The sequence below is a fragment of the Pyxicephalus adspersus genome, chromosome 1 (genome assembly GCF_032062135.1).
Source record: "Pyxicephalus adspersus chromosome 1, UCB_Pads_2.0, whole genome shotgun sequence".
NCBI lineage: Eukaryota > Metazoa > Chordata > Amphibia > Anura > Pyxicephalidae > Pyxicephalus > Pyxicephalus adspersus.
Window position 1 is genome coordinate 131196386 of NC_092858.1, and position 14879 is coordinate 131211264.

Sequence of the window (14879 nt, forward strand, 5' to 3'; positions counted from 1 at the left end):
GCTTTAGATATTGCAGCTTGGCATTGCATGCTGTTATTCAGTCTATGATCTACCAGAACCTCCAGATCCTTTTCCATTTCTGACTCCCCCAAATGTACCCCCCCAGACAGTAAGAAGAATGCATGTTGTTAGCCCCCAAGTGGAAACCTTTACATTTATCCATATTAAATGTTATTTGCCACTTGGCGGCGCAATCAAACAGTACATCCAGGTCTGGTTGTAGATTTTAGACATCCTGTATGGACTTAATTTCATTACATAGTTTGGTGTCGTCTGCAAACACAGATATGGTACTTTTAATCCCAAACTCTATATTATTTATAAGGATGTTTAACAGTAAAGGTCCCAACACTGAACCCTGGGGTACACCACTAATAACCTTAGACCATTCTGAGTAAGAATCATTAATCACTACTCTCTGGATGCGGTCCTGATTTTTTTAAACCTATTGAGCCTAACTTGCATAATAACATCCCTGGCGGTATTCCCAAGTGTGGCTCAGGGTGAATTTTATGTACCAAAAGCGGTATCCCCGAGCCAGACTTGGGGTAGCATAGAAAAAAATCCTACGTGATCCCTTTGATCAAGCAGCGTCCTCCAGCGATCCCCATCTCAGGTTGATCAATGTGATGTGTGAAGTGTCGGTACACTGGGGAGGCGTGGCCTGGCATGAAATTTATATTGTAATCTGCTTTTAACACATTGATCAAAGTAATTCAGGTATAAAAAATAAATCCAAATATTAAATCATAAATTCAAAAGTTTTTCTATTAGTGTATCCAACAGCTTTGTCCAGTGCCCTGACTTACTGTTTCTCCACAACCAGCCCTGACCTTGTTCTGACTTTTGCCTGAACTTTTCCTGACCTTTTGCTCATTTCCCTATTTAAACACTTGTCTCTGACCTTGAACGTCCTTGACTTTTTACTGGAAACTTGACCACATCCATGGTTTCCAAAAGGCGTCTCACCAGCGCAAAAGCTGTTTTCGAACATCTAGAAAGCAGCAATAGTGATTTAAAATCACTTGTGGATTCGAGCGATAGTGATTCACCAGGAAACTTGTCATCAGAAAGTGACAGTGAAAGTGAACACAGCGATGAATCTGAGCTTGAGGTCAGTGATGTGCGAACTTGGTGTTCTATTGAACTTGGTAAGACTCAAGCAGTGCCCCCAAGATTTCCATTTACTGGCGCACCTGGTCTAAAAATAGTTGCCAAACGCGACGACCCCATGGCATACCTGCAATTGTTTCTGACCAATGGGGTTATTAAAAAAAAAATGCTGAAACACACAGGTACGCTGACCAACTATTAGCTGCTCCACACCTGAGGTTTGCAAGAGGCAGAAAGTGGGAATCAGTGACCAAATATGACATTTGGCTTTTTCTGGTGTACTAATAAAATACTTGCCACTCCATTCTTTGGCACAGTCATGTCAGAGTACAGATTTACCCTGATCATGAAATAAATACACTTCACAAACAATGAAGAATTTGCTAAAACTACTCATCCTGCACCAAAACTCAAGAAAATTTGTGAAATATCTCAAAGGATTCTAAAAAATTTCCATTAGACCTAAATTTCCAAGAGACCTAAATTTCGAACAGACCTATGTGCCAGAAAGAGACATCAGCATAGATGAAAGTCTAATGGCCTACAAGGGGAGGCTCAGCTGGGTGCAATACATTGCATCAATGAGAGCACAATTGTCATGGTAGCTGCAAGGCAGGATGGTTGACCCTCTGTGTCATCAGCTCAATTGGTAGATCCGTGCACAGGGCGTAGAGTCTATGGAGCTGCCCGGTCACCAATAAGACACCACCACCTTTTCGTTTGACTCTGTCTTTATGAAAGAGAGTATACCCAGGAAAATTGACAGCCCAGTCATGTGAAGAACAAAGCCAGTTTTCAGCAATACCAATTAAGCGCTAAAGCTCTTCATTCATTTCTTCCAGGGGGCTTCCAACCCCCCTATTTTGTTTGCCAGACTTCTAGCATTGGTGAACAGGCTCTTTAAACCATTGCTGCATTTACAAGCACTGTTTGCCAAATCCTTTAGTTTTTCAGTACAATTAGTACAGTGCAATGTTTGTATGTAACATGGAAAACTCCTTATATTTATCCATAACCGTTGCCCCAACTAGCCCCAATCCACCCTCCACTAGTGTCTGAACCCTGTCTGACCTTTCCACCACCTTATTTAACTGTCCCAGCCCCCTCTGTCCTAGTTAAAATATCTTAATTAAATCTTATGGAATATTGGGTCCAAAAAGATTATTCACAAAAAATAATTGACAATTTAAAGTATAAGCAAGATATTAGATGACTCATGACTCATAGTACAAATAAAATAACATTTATTTAAATGTCCATTAAAATATCACATCAACAACAAACATGCTACAAAACCAAAAAAATGTATTAAAAAGTTTAACATGATCTATGTCTAAAATGCCCAATTTGATTAAACAATGAATGTTAAATATTGATGGCTGAGAGGTCAGATAGAAATGCCCCCTGGTCTGGTATCCATAGATGTGGTGGACGCAACATAAGTCCATATATAAATATTACCTAAGTTTGAGTCCAATGCAAGCAGAAATGCTTTTGTCACAGATATATATTCTTATTCTGCACATTGGGGTACACTATTCCTGGCTTGACACTGTTGCACCTCAAGATTTTTTATAGAAATATGTGGATAGATATAAATGTATATATAATGTATGTGTATAGGTGCAGGAATGTTGTGTTTAAACATGGAACTTATTTTTCTTAGAACTGGCCCATTGGCCCTCCTAGGGGGGTCTCCAATTCCAGGACTTCACAGAAGTAACAAAAGGTAATAAATACCAATACAGGGTTTGGTTTGCCAAGGAACAATAAACAAACAGATGATAAAACACATGCCAGGAAACAAGACCTATTCTTCATAACAAACAGATCACCAGTAGGGCCTTCAAGGGGCAATAAATCCATCAAGCCAGTCAGCAGAAGATGGATGCATAACTGATCAGATGGACTGGAGTGATGACCCAGCTGGACCTTTGTGGACCCCTAAAATTAGATTTGTCATTTGCAATCCCTATTTAATGTACAGCGCTGCGTAATATGTTGGCGCTATATAAATCCTGTTTATTAATAATAATAATCTCGTAGACCATATCTCTGGCAGCTTGATGTTTCATTCAGGGTGGGGCACATGACATTTTTAAAAAATGAAAGTTTGTTTGAATTTGCTTGTACAACTCCTAAAGCATAAGCCGACTTCCACTGTCAAACATTACTCAAACATAAGGGGCAAAGCATACCCACTATTGTGTTTAATCAATACAGCAATCAATGAGTTGTGTTTGTAACCTTAGGAGAGGATCAGATAAGTTGCAATGTTTTTATCATTGTTTGTGGCCCTTTTCCTGTAGGTAGTTCCTGCTCCCAGTTTGTCCAGGTAAAAGCTGCAACCAAGATAGAAATTGGTCAAAAATCAAAAATGTTAGTTGCCAGTTGAACAGAAATAGAGGGAAAATCTGAAACACGAGGGCCTGTTTTGGTGACAGTTGTCTGAAAGCAATTCCCATTGCCCCTGATTCATCAAGCAGAATCGGATTATCGGTCGCGCATTCGTATTAGCGATCCGGAATCGTGCGCGATCGCGCTATTCAACAACCGGTCTTTTTTCAGGAATGGAAAACAGATTTTTTTTTGTAGAGAAACAAGGCTCTAGGAAAAAGGTAAAGTTGGGTTTTATGTCTGTAACACAGCATTTGTTGTACCGTTGCTGCAGATATCAAGCTTGTGTTATAATTTCAAGTAACTTTATTTCAATAAATGTGCACATCTCAATTTTGAAAGCCCATGTGAATTTTGTGCTGGAAAATCAACAAGCACCTTCAGGCTGTTAAATAAAAATGAAGTTTTATTGATCCAACTAGCCAGTCTTGTTGTAATGTTGATAGAACTAAAACATTGAACAGCAGCAGTAGCATGCTTAAAGTAAGAATGGCTAGCTTTTTAAATATTCTTGCTACATAGTTAATGAGAATCAATACATTCTCGTGTCAGTAGAAAATAAGTTAGACTAGTCTACCCACTGGTACAGTGTCTGTCTGGGTCATAAAAATGTCTCAGTATATATTGTGAAATCCTGATATATCAAAAACCCAGGTTGTATTTTGGGACATTTTACATCCCAGGCTATCAACCATTAAATGAATACTCACTCTTTCTTTTTTACAGACAGAGGTGTCTTTGTTTTTTAAGAATAACAAAAATGGTCTTTTATTTTTTTGTCCATAAAAAAGTGTCCAACTCCAGTATTGATTCACATTCAATAGCATCTGAGAGTATCCACTTCTACAATAAAATAAGCAATTTGAAATGTCTAGTGTCCACAATAACATCAGATGTAAGCATTTCAACATCCAAAACTTATTTTGGAAAAAGTTGGAAATGTTCAAAACTCTATTCTTGTTTTTTGATATATGTCTCTCTTTGGAGACATTTCACTCCAATTTCTATCCAAATGAGGCAGCAAAATTTAAAAGTAAAGCTGTCCAAAACATGGGTATGCAGTTGCCAACGGAACAAATGTCCCCATTGAAAGATGATACTATCCAGGTGACAGGATACCTTTTCAGATGATGGATTTCTTATCATTTTTTTATTCCTGGTAACAATGCCCCCCAGGACAAAACAAATGGTGTGGTGGTTGGCTGCATTTGTTTTAAATTTTAGGCCAAGAACAAGAAGGCCAGACAGGCTGCTTTTGATACTACAGTAAAAAAACACCCACATAAGATGTTGTGCCTATATGATTAAAAGGCTGAAATCTAATTAATGAAAGGGGTGGGTCAGGGGCAGTTTAGCTGTAAATAACAGCCTGAAGCTGCAAAGTGTGGGAGATGAGTGAAGGGCGGATATCACTAGGGGCTAGGGGAAGCAGGAAGGGTATGAGAGAAGTTTGGAAAAGGTGGAGGGGTTAGATGGTAAAAGGGGGAAGAAGGAGGACACAGGGACAATTTTAGGAAGAACAGGGAACAGATTTTCCTTCCCTTGGCCCACAATTATGGGGATGTAAGGGAGTTTGTTTAGGGTAAGTTGTGTCTGGCAGAAGGGAGAACCAGAACGGAGCTTTGAAAGAGGGACCGTGAGTATTGGACTCGTTCTTGAGCTAGTGGGCTTGCGGCTGAATACAAAAAGTTGGTTTGGGGCAGCCCTCTATAATGGTATGGTGTGTGGTTTTTTATGGTTAATAATATTATTAATGAATATTTATAGATAATGTTATTTTTGTAATTTATCTTATGTTTTAAATATGCAGGTTGTAAATGTTGGTAATTATTACCATTTCTCTAAAAAAGTTGTCTATTGTCTTGGTTGGGGGGATATGAGATGGTTAAATAGAACTGTGGGGAGTGGAGAAGGTAGAGAGGAGGAGTGGGTAAGTATTGGTAAATGGGGTTACGAGCATCCTAGCTACATGGGTCAAGGAAAACACAAGATGATGTTTGATTGATTGATCGATCAGCTAAGATAAGTCAGGTAGTCTCTAAATTGCTGCAGCCTTTAAAGCACATTGGGAGATCCTGGCTGTACACAGTGAAAACAGAGTAAGCGATTTCAGTACAATTTTCATGTACATAATAAGAGTGTTGTAGCCACTTCCCAACCTTGATTTCTTTCTTTCTACCTTATAATCATTTATATATGTTCTGCTAATGAGAAGTATTGAAAGTGTAGGGATGTGACATTACAGAGGGGAAGATGCAGGGTGGGACAGAGAGAAGCTATGTTGATCTATGCAGTGCCATGTACTTCAACTTTTATATATAGCTTAGGGTCCTGGTGGAAAAGGTGGACAGCGGATGGGCCCATATCCTCAAAGCTAGGCAGGTAGACTAGATGAATACAGGTCATAGAACTTCCAGGGTCCTGTTCCTGTACTTGGAATCTATCATTAAAACATGTACAAATAACCACTGAGAAGGAAGTGGCAATTACATATTGCATTTACTAGCAATTGTGCAAAAAATATATGTGTAAATGGGGCGGCTACAGTTTTGCCCTAAATATCAAAACATGAACTGAGCAGGGGATACAAGAGATAGAACCTAATTATATATGTAGACAAATAAATGAACATTTTCATGTTATTCTTTGGAGTTTAGATAACAAGGCTCATTATGTATTCTCTGAAAGTGTTGTATCTTGGCAATCAGATTCCATACATTATAGAATTTCTGCAGGCATCCTTGACTCTAGCTATGTGAGTTGATAATAAGGAAGGCTGAGCTGATTGCCTATAACAATTTTGAAAGAATAGGACAAGAAGAGAGCCTATATTTTTGCATTAAAACTTTTCTGAAATAGGAAAAAAGAGTAGAAAAAGATTACAAGCAAGCATACAGGGAAAAGGCAATTGAAAACTATATTAAAGATCTCCAGTATTGCTGCATATAATGATATGAACATTTTATACCATACATAGAAAACCTTGAGACAAATAATAATCAATATGATTTTTAAATAGAAATCCATTTTCTGTCCTTGTTTATTGTTATCTCACTGCAGAGCCCTGTAAAGTTCATATAGTAAATCCACCTATCTAAATCTCGTAGACCATATCTCTGGCAGCTTCATGTTTCATTCAGGGTGGGACACATGAGATTTTTAAAAAAATGAAAGTTTGTTTGAATTTGCTTGTACAACTCCTAAAGCATAAGCTGACTTCCACTGTCAAACATTACTCAAACAAAAGGGGCAAAGCATACCCACTACTGTGTTTAATCAATACAGCAATCAATGAGTTGTGTTTGTAACCTTAGGAGAGGAACAGATAAGTTGCAATGTTTTTATCATTGTGGCCCTTTACTGTAGGTAGTTCCTGCTCCCAGTTTGTCCAGGTAAAAGCTGCAACCAAGATAGAAATTGGTCAAAAATCAAAAATGTTAGTTGCCAGTGGACAAGAATAGAGGGGAAATCTGAAACAGGAGGGCCTGTTTTGGTGACAGTTGTTTGAAAGCAGTTCTTATTGTGTCTCTTGGGTATAAATGAAAAAAGAATTTCCCCAACAGAACACAAACAAAAAAGGAATTTTAAGCTCTCTTCTCGTTTAATTAAGGACAGTCCACATGGATTAATACTAACGATATAATCCATTAACATTATCTTGTCCACAGTATTGTCAGACAGTCTAGACATCTGAATTGGCTACCGGTCTGCAAATAATACACTTATTTTGTACCAGTCCAACCTAAGATTAAACACTTTTTATTTTTTACAACGCTAAAGAAAAGCACTGTATCAATTTTATTTAAATAAAAGGCTTGGAAGGTAAAGAAAATACTAAGATGTGTCCTATATAAGTCAAGCTGTTTATTTATTATCTTTTCTGCATGCTGCAATTCTGACGGGAATGATGTCACATTTGAGACTAAGTTTAAAAACATGCTGAGATAAAGCTGAAATATACCAAACTAAAACTGATATATGCTGAGATAAAGCTGAGATATGTGGTGGTAATGCTGAGATGTGCATAACTGAAACATTACAAGATAAACATATATTTTACTTGCAACTATGGCCCAGCATAATGTTACAGCAGGTGGGAAATCAAATTGGGAAAGAAAATCAGTATAATAGGTAGAAAAGAAAGATAGCACACTAAAAGAAGAAGGCCACCTCAAAGTTTTTTCTTTAAGTTTGCGATAGATTAGAGGAGAGTTAAAAACTTTCTGGTCTTTAATAGGCCCCACGACACCCACAATGTGAAAATATGCTGCTGCTGTGCACCCGGCAAATCATACCACAGGTAACCAGATTGGCATGTTGCTGTGGCCATGGTTCAAACCTTTAAACAACAACTGTGCAGCTAAAAGTTGTCACTTGCTCCACAATCTGACACAACCTAACTGATGTCAGAACATGATCATTCTTACAAATCAGATTTACTTGTTCTACCTATCACAACTGAAATGACTCCAACTGTATACTTGGAATAGCAGTTACATCCTCCCTTTTCCTTCTTTCAAATATATTGTCTGTTGCCTAAGATAAAAGTGTCTGTTGATTTGGGATGTGGCTTCTTGTTGACTCCCGACACATGTCTTTGCTTTTTTATGTGATTAAACTGTTTCACTTTGCAGACCAATGTGTTGGTGATTCTTCTGTGAATAAATATAGAATGTTAGACAGCATGAACTGTCACTCAGCAACACACTGAATAAATAACAGTCCCCATTAGGAACTGTACAAATTGGGTTATCACAAATATTGCACAATAAGGTATCAATATTTAAATTCTTGGCTCATCAATTCAGCTTGTGCTGTTTTATTGTTTGATTTTGTGAAGAAGGACATCACTTACTTTAATGACTGCTTTTTGATAACTGGCCTTTAAATCACAAAATGATCATTAGTTTTATTGGGCATTGAAAAGAACACTGTTTGAAGATTCAAAGAACATTCAAATGAAAAAATCAGCTGAATTGTGAAGATTTAATAAATAGACCCTACGTTTTGTATTTTTTTATACAACATGCCACAAATAGATGTGACACAAAAAAGGAATAGGAAACCCTATTAGGAGCAGAAAGCAAAGTAGTTGATGAACTATATAATGCACAGACTACCAGCAGAAGTGCCGGTCAATGCTTGCTATAATATGTACTAGAGATAATCCAGTAACAGAGGAAAACATTGTTGATGTCTACTTTACAAAACAGCTATGTACACTAACGCTGCAGTCCCTGCCTAACACAGAGTGTGCCTGCAAAAATTCTAAATATCCTGCAAGTACAATAAAACTAAATTCCACAGTCCTCGCAAAATTAGAAATCACAAGTTCTGGGCCCTCCAAAACATTCTGCCAATCTTTTCAGCAGAATTTAGACTGATGATGCATATTATTCTATTCTTGTAGAATCAATATGAAAGACCGATATTCTGACCAATATTGACTATAATCAAATCCATGACGCACCACTAAAACTATTACCAGTGTTATACAAATATTTTCATTTTTTTCCTTAATCTGGCTGTAATTTATTCATATTGAAACTAGTTTTCTTTTAAATGTCTCATGTTGTTTTACCAGTGTATATTTATAAATTTTTATTAGTTTAGACAAGCTGCAAAGTGTGTCTTATTTACATTTAGAATTATTATTCCATCTTTAAATCATTGTCATTTCTGAAAACACAGGCTCTTTGGAAAACTAATGGTACAGTATGAAGTATTGACATTTCTGACCACATTTATATTTGCGGATGCTGGCAGAGCAGGTATTGCTACTTGAGCACAAATAAATCAATAACTACTTTCTTCCTTTTTATCAAGATTGCAAATAAATAGACACTTTAAATCTTATCTTGCTGTGACCACTAAACGCCATGCTACTTTACAACAATGGAGTTGTTTAATACAGAAGAGAGCAGCTGTAGTTGTTCATCAAGATGCAATATTTAGATAATACATGGTAAAGTAAATAAGTTATCATAAATAATGAAATATATTTATTCCTATACAGCCTGTAGGGCAACAATTACAAATCCCAGTTTTCCTTCAAATAATGCTTGGCTTGCTAGGTTGCAGTGGCTAATTGGCCTTGGTCTGATGGTGCCTCCACATTTCTGGGGTCAACATCACTTGGGACAGTCAGTACTCTGTTAGCAGTTGAGTCTGTCTCTTATCCCCTATGATAAGTAACCACTGACATCCTATAGCTGCATATAATAGTGACATTTCTTCCACTGACCAACAATAAATGGGGCTTTCCAATGTGGGGGACATTCTTCCTTCCTATAAACACCCATGTAAAGGAGCCTATCTTTTATTGGCCTCAAATGTGAGGTGGCACTACTATGACCACCAATGCTAAGGGGTCCTTCTCATTCAGGCTGCCAATGTAACCATCAAGGTAGGGGGGCACCTCTTCTATTAATCATCAAGGAAAGGAGACCCTGTAAAATAAAGCAACATTGCAACCGTATTTTCCTGCTTTTATGTTCTTCTTTTAACAGTTTTTTATACTAAATTCAGGTAAATTATAATTGATTTAACTTACTTATCACATGTATGTATTATTTGTAGTGGTTCCCTAAGACCTGCAGGGTTTGAGAAAGGATAATGTAGGATGAAGTAGAATGGATAGAAAGCACTTCAGTTCATTTAAGTGTTTATTTTCCCTTCAATGGACAATGTTCTCTTACCAGCTGCTAATCATTTAAATACATTCCCTGCATCATCAGTAACACTTTTAATATAAGAAACACAGACTTATGCAAATCCTCTCGGTGGTAATAGGTTAAAGTAACTATAATATTTAGATTGTGATTTAGATGTTGCATTTGTAACAGTTTATCAGACAGAAAGAGAAGATGTAAGCTGCTTTTAGATGTTCTGTATATCATGTAAAAAGATACTGTAATGCAAGTAGAAAGACATTACATTTGTCCAATGTTACATATATGTGATGAGATTTCACTTCTGTGAAAGGCTTAAACATTCAAAAACAAAAGAAAAAAAGACCTTGGAGTATTCAATCAAATGGTGAACCCCCAAAGAAGGGGGTTGGGTGGCATGAAGATCACTTTGATTTAAAACAGCAAACTACATGTTAACTTTTTTTTCAGCAAGGTAAGTATCCAACATAGGGGAGTCTAGTACTGATTTATAAAATTATTGTAAGCCCGACATGTTTCCGGGGATGAACCGGCTTCTGCAGGGAAAAATGACAAAGGAGCAAAGTAGACGACTCTTGCAACTAAAAAAACAATTAATGGAAAGTTGATTAGACCAATGTAATCTTCATAAACAAAAATAACAATAATTGCCCTTTAGTAACCTTGTAGTGAGAGAGAGAAAAAGACCCTGTGAATTTGGCATCTTGGTGCATTTTTTGTGCATTAAGGTGAACATTCTAATAAACAGATTTCCAATGCAGTAGAATTTCCAAGAAAATAGACATGCAACATTTTTTCCATACCATACAAAATATATCAGCGTGTAGACTCACTGCTTGTACACATATTTTAAGGACATCTTTTCACTGTTTATATAGATAATGAAGTGTAATCGTTTTTGGTATGAGCTCTGTATACTTATAATCATTCACATGTATTCTTTATGCATACACTGCAGTTTAAGAGCACAGTTATATACATAATTCACACTGTGCCCTTTTTGCTAAGTGGCTAACTGGAGATGAATTTGGAGACTTCTTATATATTACCTTTTATCCAATCAATAGCTTTCTGAAATTTCATTTTAGTGTCCCTTTCATTATTTTACACAAATGTGTTTTTTTTTTTATTCTAAGACAACATAAATGGGAGGCATGCTCTGTTACTCAAATACTATGAATATCTATAGCTTGTGGGGCCAAACTGCAAGCCATCCTTCCTTAATCAACCTGTGACCAACAGTTAGTATTTTTTGACAATGTAATCCCTTTCTAGATTAACCTTTAAGAGCATCAAAACACACTGCTACTCTGCCATATGAAAGTGTTGGGGCTGCACATAAGCTACTTATTTTTTTTTAGGTTGACTACCACTGGCCTAGGCAATTTTTGCCATGAGCCCCTTATCTCTATGTTTGTATTGTATGAAATAAGTAACTGCTTCCTCCGATTGTTAGCATATTTAGACTTTAGAGTTAATTCCCATGATGTCATTACTGCTCTGCTCACTGACCTCTTTGATGGAAAGAAGGCCGTGTTTGCTGACCAGAAGTAAAATTATCTCCCAGCTTGTGCTTTATTTATTCTGTGATTTGGGAAAAAAGATTGTCTAATATTTTTTCCCACCAGTAATCAGTTAAAAAATGATCAGGGGGAAGTTTCAAGAGGAAACAAAGAGGCAACAAACCCATGCCTCTTCAAAGTTTGCCACCACCATATACAGACACATTGCAAAACAAAGCATGATAAGTACATAATGGAGAAAACTCCATGGATGCACTGCTTTCAGCCTACAGATATAAACATGACTAGTCCTTTGTTTTTTCTTTGTCATTTTTGCCCTTCAAAAACACAATCATACACAAAGGGGCTGATTTATTAAAGCTCTCCAAGGCTAGAGAGCTATCATCAGTGAAGCTGAGTGATCCAGCAAACCTGGAATAGATTTCTTCAAAGTCATTTGCTAGCATATGTTTTGAATCCTGGACCAGATATTTTCTAGGTTTGCTGGATCACCCAGCTTCACTGTTGAAACTGTATCCTATCCAGCCTTGGAGAGCTTTAATAAATCAGGATCAAACGCTCAGGGCCAGGCCAACCATGAGAAGAAGTGAGCATTCACATTCAAGAGGCAAATTGATTTTCTGCACAATAGACTGTGAAAAATCCTGGCAGCAGGAGGAAGTCAGAGGGAGAGAGCAGAAGAACTAGCATGACTAGTAAAACACCAAGAAGACAGGTAGGTAAACTGAGGATCTGTCATGATTTCTGTACTGTGGAGTCTATACTGAAGGACTGAACTAGAGGGTCTGTACTAAGGGATTTGTACAAGAGGAAGTATGTAATGGAGTGTTTACACTGGGGTTCTGCCCAGGGACGTCTCTACAGGGGGATCTGTCCTGACAGTCTGCACTGGGGCTGGGGGGTCTGTACTGTGGGGACTGTACTGGGGTGTCTGTAGCGGGGGTCTGCATAGGTTGGCATGTACTGGAGGTCTGTATAAGATGGTCTGTATTGGAAATCTGGGACTGGACGTCTTCACTGCGGCCTGTCACTGGGGCTCTGTATTGAGGTATGCCTAGGGGGTGGTACTGGGAATTTGTACTGAGGTCTCTCATTCAGGTCTGTTCTAGGGTCTGCCTGAGGGTTTTGGGTATCTGTACTAAGATCTGTCACTGGGGGTTTGCACTGGGCATTTGTTTCTGGAGTCTGCATTAGAAGTCTGGTTTTTGGGGTAACCATCTCTGTTTTATTTATTTTTTTCTTGATGCTTGTCTTCAGGCAGCAAAAAGCCTAAAGTTAGCCCTGCAAACACAAATTGTGCAAGTCAATATTTTTTTTAACCAGTAAACCAGTAAATGTTTTTGCCACTATCATTTAACTCTCCTTTATGTACTTTTTCTGTTAACATACAATAGTAAAATATAAAGAATCTACACATCTATAATCAATGCCTAATTGTATCATTCCTCAGCCTAATAAATGAATGGCTTTTATGGCTCATGGAAAGGTTGATTCTGCCAGGCATACTTTACAATTCTACCATCTCCCGTTGCTCCTGAACTAGCTTTTAGTGCATGGACACATCATATAGTATTTCCCTATGAAAGTCTCATTTGAGATTATATTAAAAAATTATGTCAATGCTAAAATGTTGGCTCTTTTGATAATAAATGACATAGTGTAAAGTACTGACATTTATATTTGTGGATGCTGGAAGGGGAGGTAATTCTACTTGAGCACAAACAAATCAATCAATAACTACTTCATTTATGTCACCAATATTGCAAATAAATAGACACTTAATATCCGCTCTTACTGCACACAAGTACCATACTGCTCGACTACAGTGAAGTAAAGTGGTTTCTTACAGCAGTAAGCCTCTGACGTTACTGCATCAAGTTTGTTTATTGTTCCATGCGGTGAAAACAAATGTGGTAATGTAGTATAGGTCAGTATAAGTTTCATGTATAAAACCATTTACATAGATTGCTAGCTTATGTTTGCACAAAAACACAAAAAACAAACAACAAAAAAAACACAGGCAAGTAAAAGTGAATTTTATACATAATGACCCTTTTTTTATTACAGGAATGAGCATGCTCACTTTTAAAATACATTTTTAATTTGTATAACAATGTTTACATTGTTGTGATGTAGGTGAAGCTGTGCTGCTTTTAATCATTTGCAAGCAAGATCACATTATTTTTGTAATTTATTTGCACATAATTTGGTGTTTGCAAAGTGAGTTTTCACTTTGTTTCAACTCTTTACCTGTGATATGGAAGGTAACATTCACATTGGGAGTTGATGATTTACATGATGTACCCTTTTAGTATGTCAGCCTCACCATGGTACTAATGCTATTCATTGCAAAAGGCAACTGAGGTTCGAGGGTATAATTTTCTGAAAGAGCTCTGTTTGGAATCATGTGAAAAAGAAAGTACACCGCAATTAGTTAAGTATATTCTGAACATGCAAACATTAGACCTTCAAACAAACAGATAAAAGTGATATACATCAGTAATGGTCACATCCAAACAGCATGGAGTATTCAAATGACACATACAATTGAGGGTGGGTATTTATTCTCACAATCTAAGATAATGAGGATCCTGCTTTTTTATGTGGAAATATTAAGTACACCCCTACTTTTACCATCACTCTAAATTCATGTGATGAAGAAACTTCTTTCTTTATATCTATTTTATTGATTTTATTATTGATTTGGGTTGATTATTTGCTTTAGCTTTATATGACTGGTTCTCTTATTAGGGTGGTTTGAGGGGATGCTGGTACTGCCAGTGTCTGTTGGCAGAGTCGGTTGAGATAATAGTAAGAAATATGTCTCCATTAGTTCTAATAATTATGAATGTAATGCTATGTTGATTCTACAATGTTGATCCAATGTAACAAGAACAATATAGCTTTTTGGGGCCCCACTTGGCATCTGTTCAGAATTTCAGTTTAAATGGACCTCACTCAGGGATAGTAGTCAGACCTGATCATGTACCATTGGGTCTCCACATGTGTGCTTTTCGTTGCTCTATCTCCTTATTTTTTACTTTGTAACTTGTACTCTAAATAAACTCACTAGAACATCCCACCATGGAGTTATTTTACCATATCACATTAAATATGAAATAGGTGTCCCACAATATATATTAATAATACCAACCTCCTTAGGTACTTGCCACAA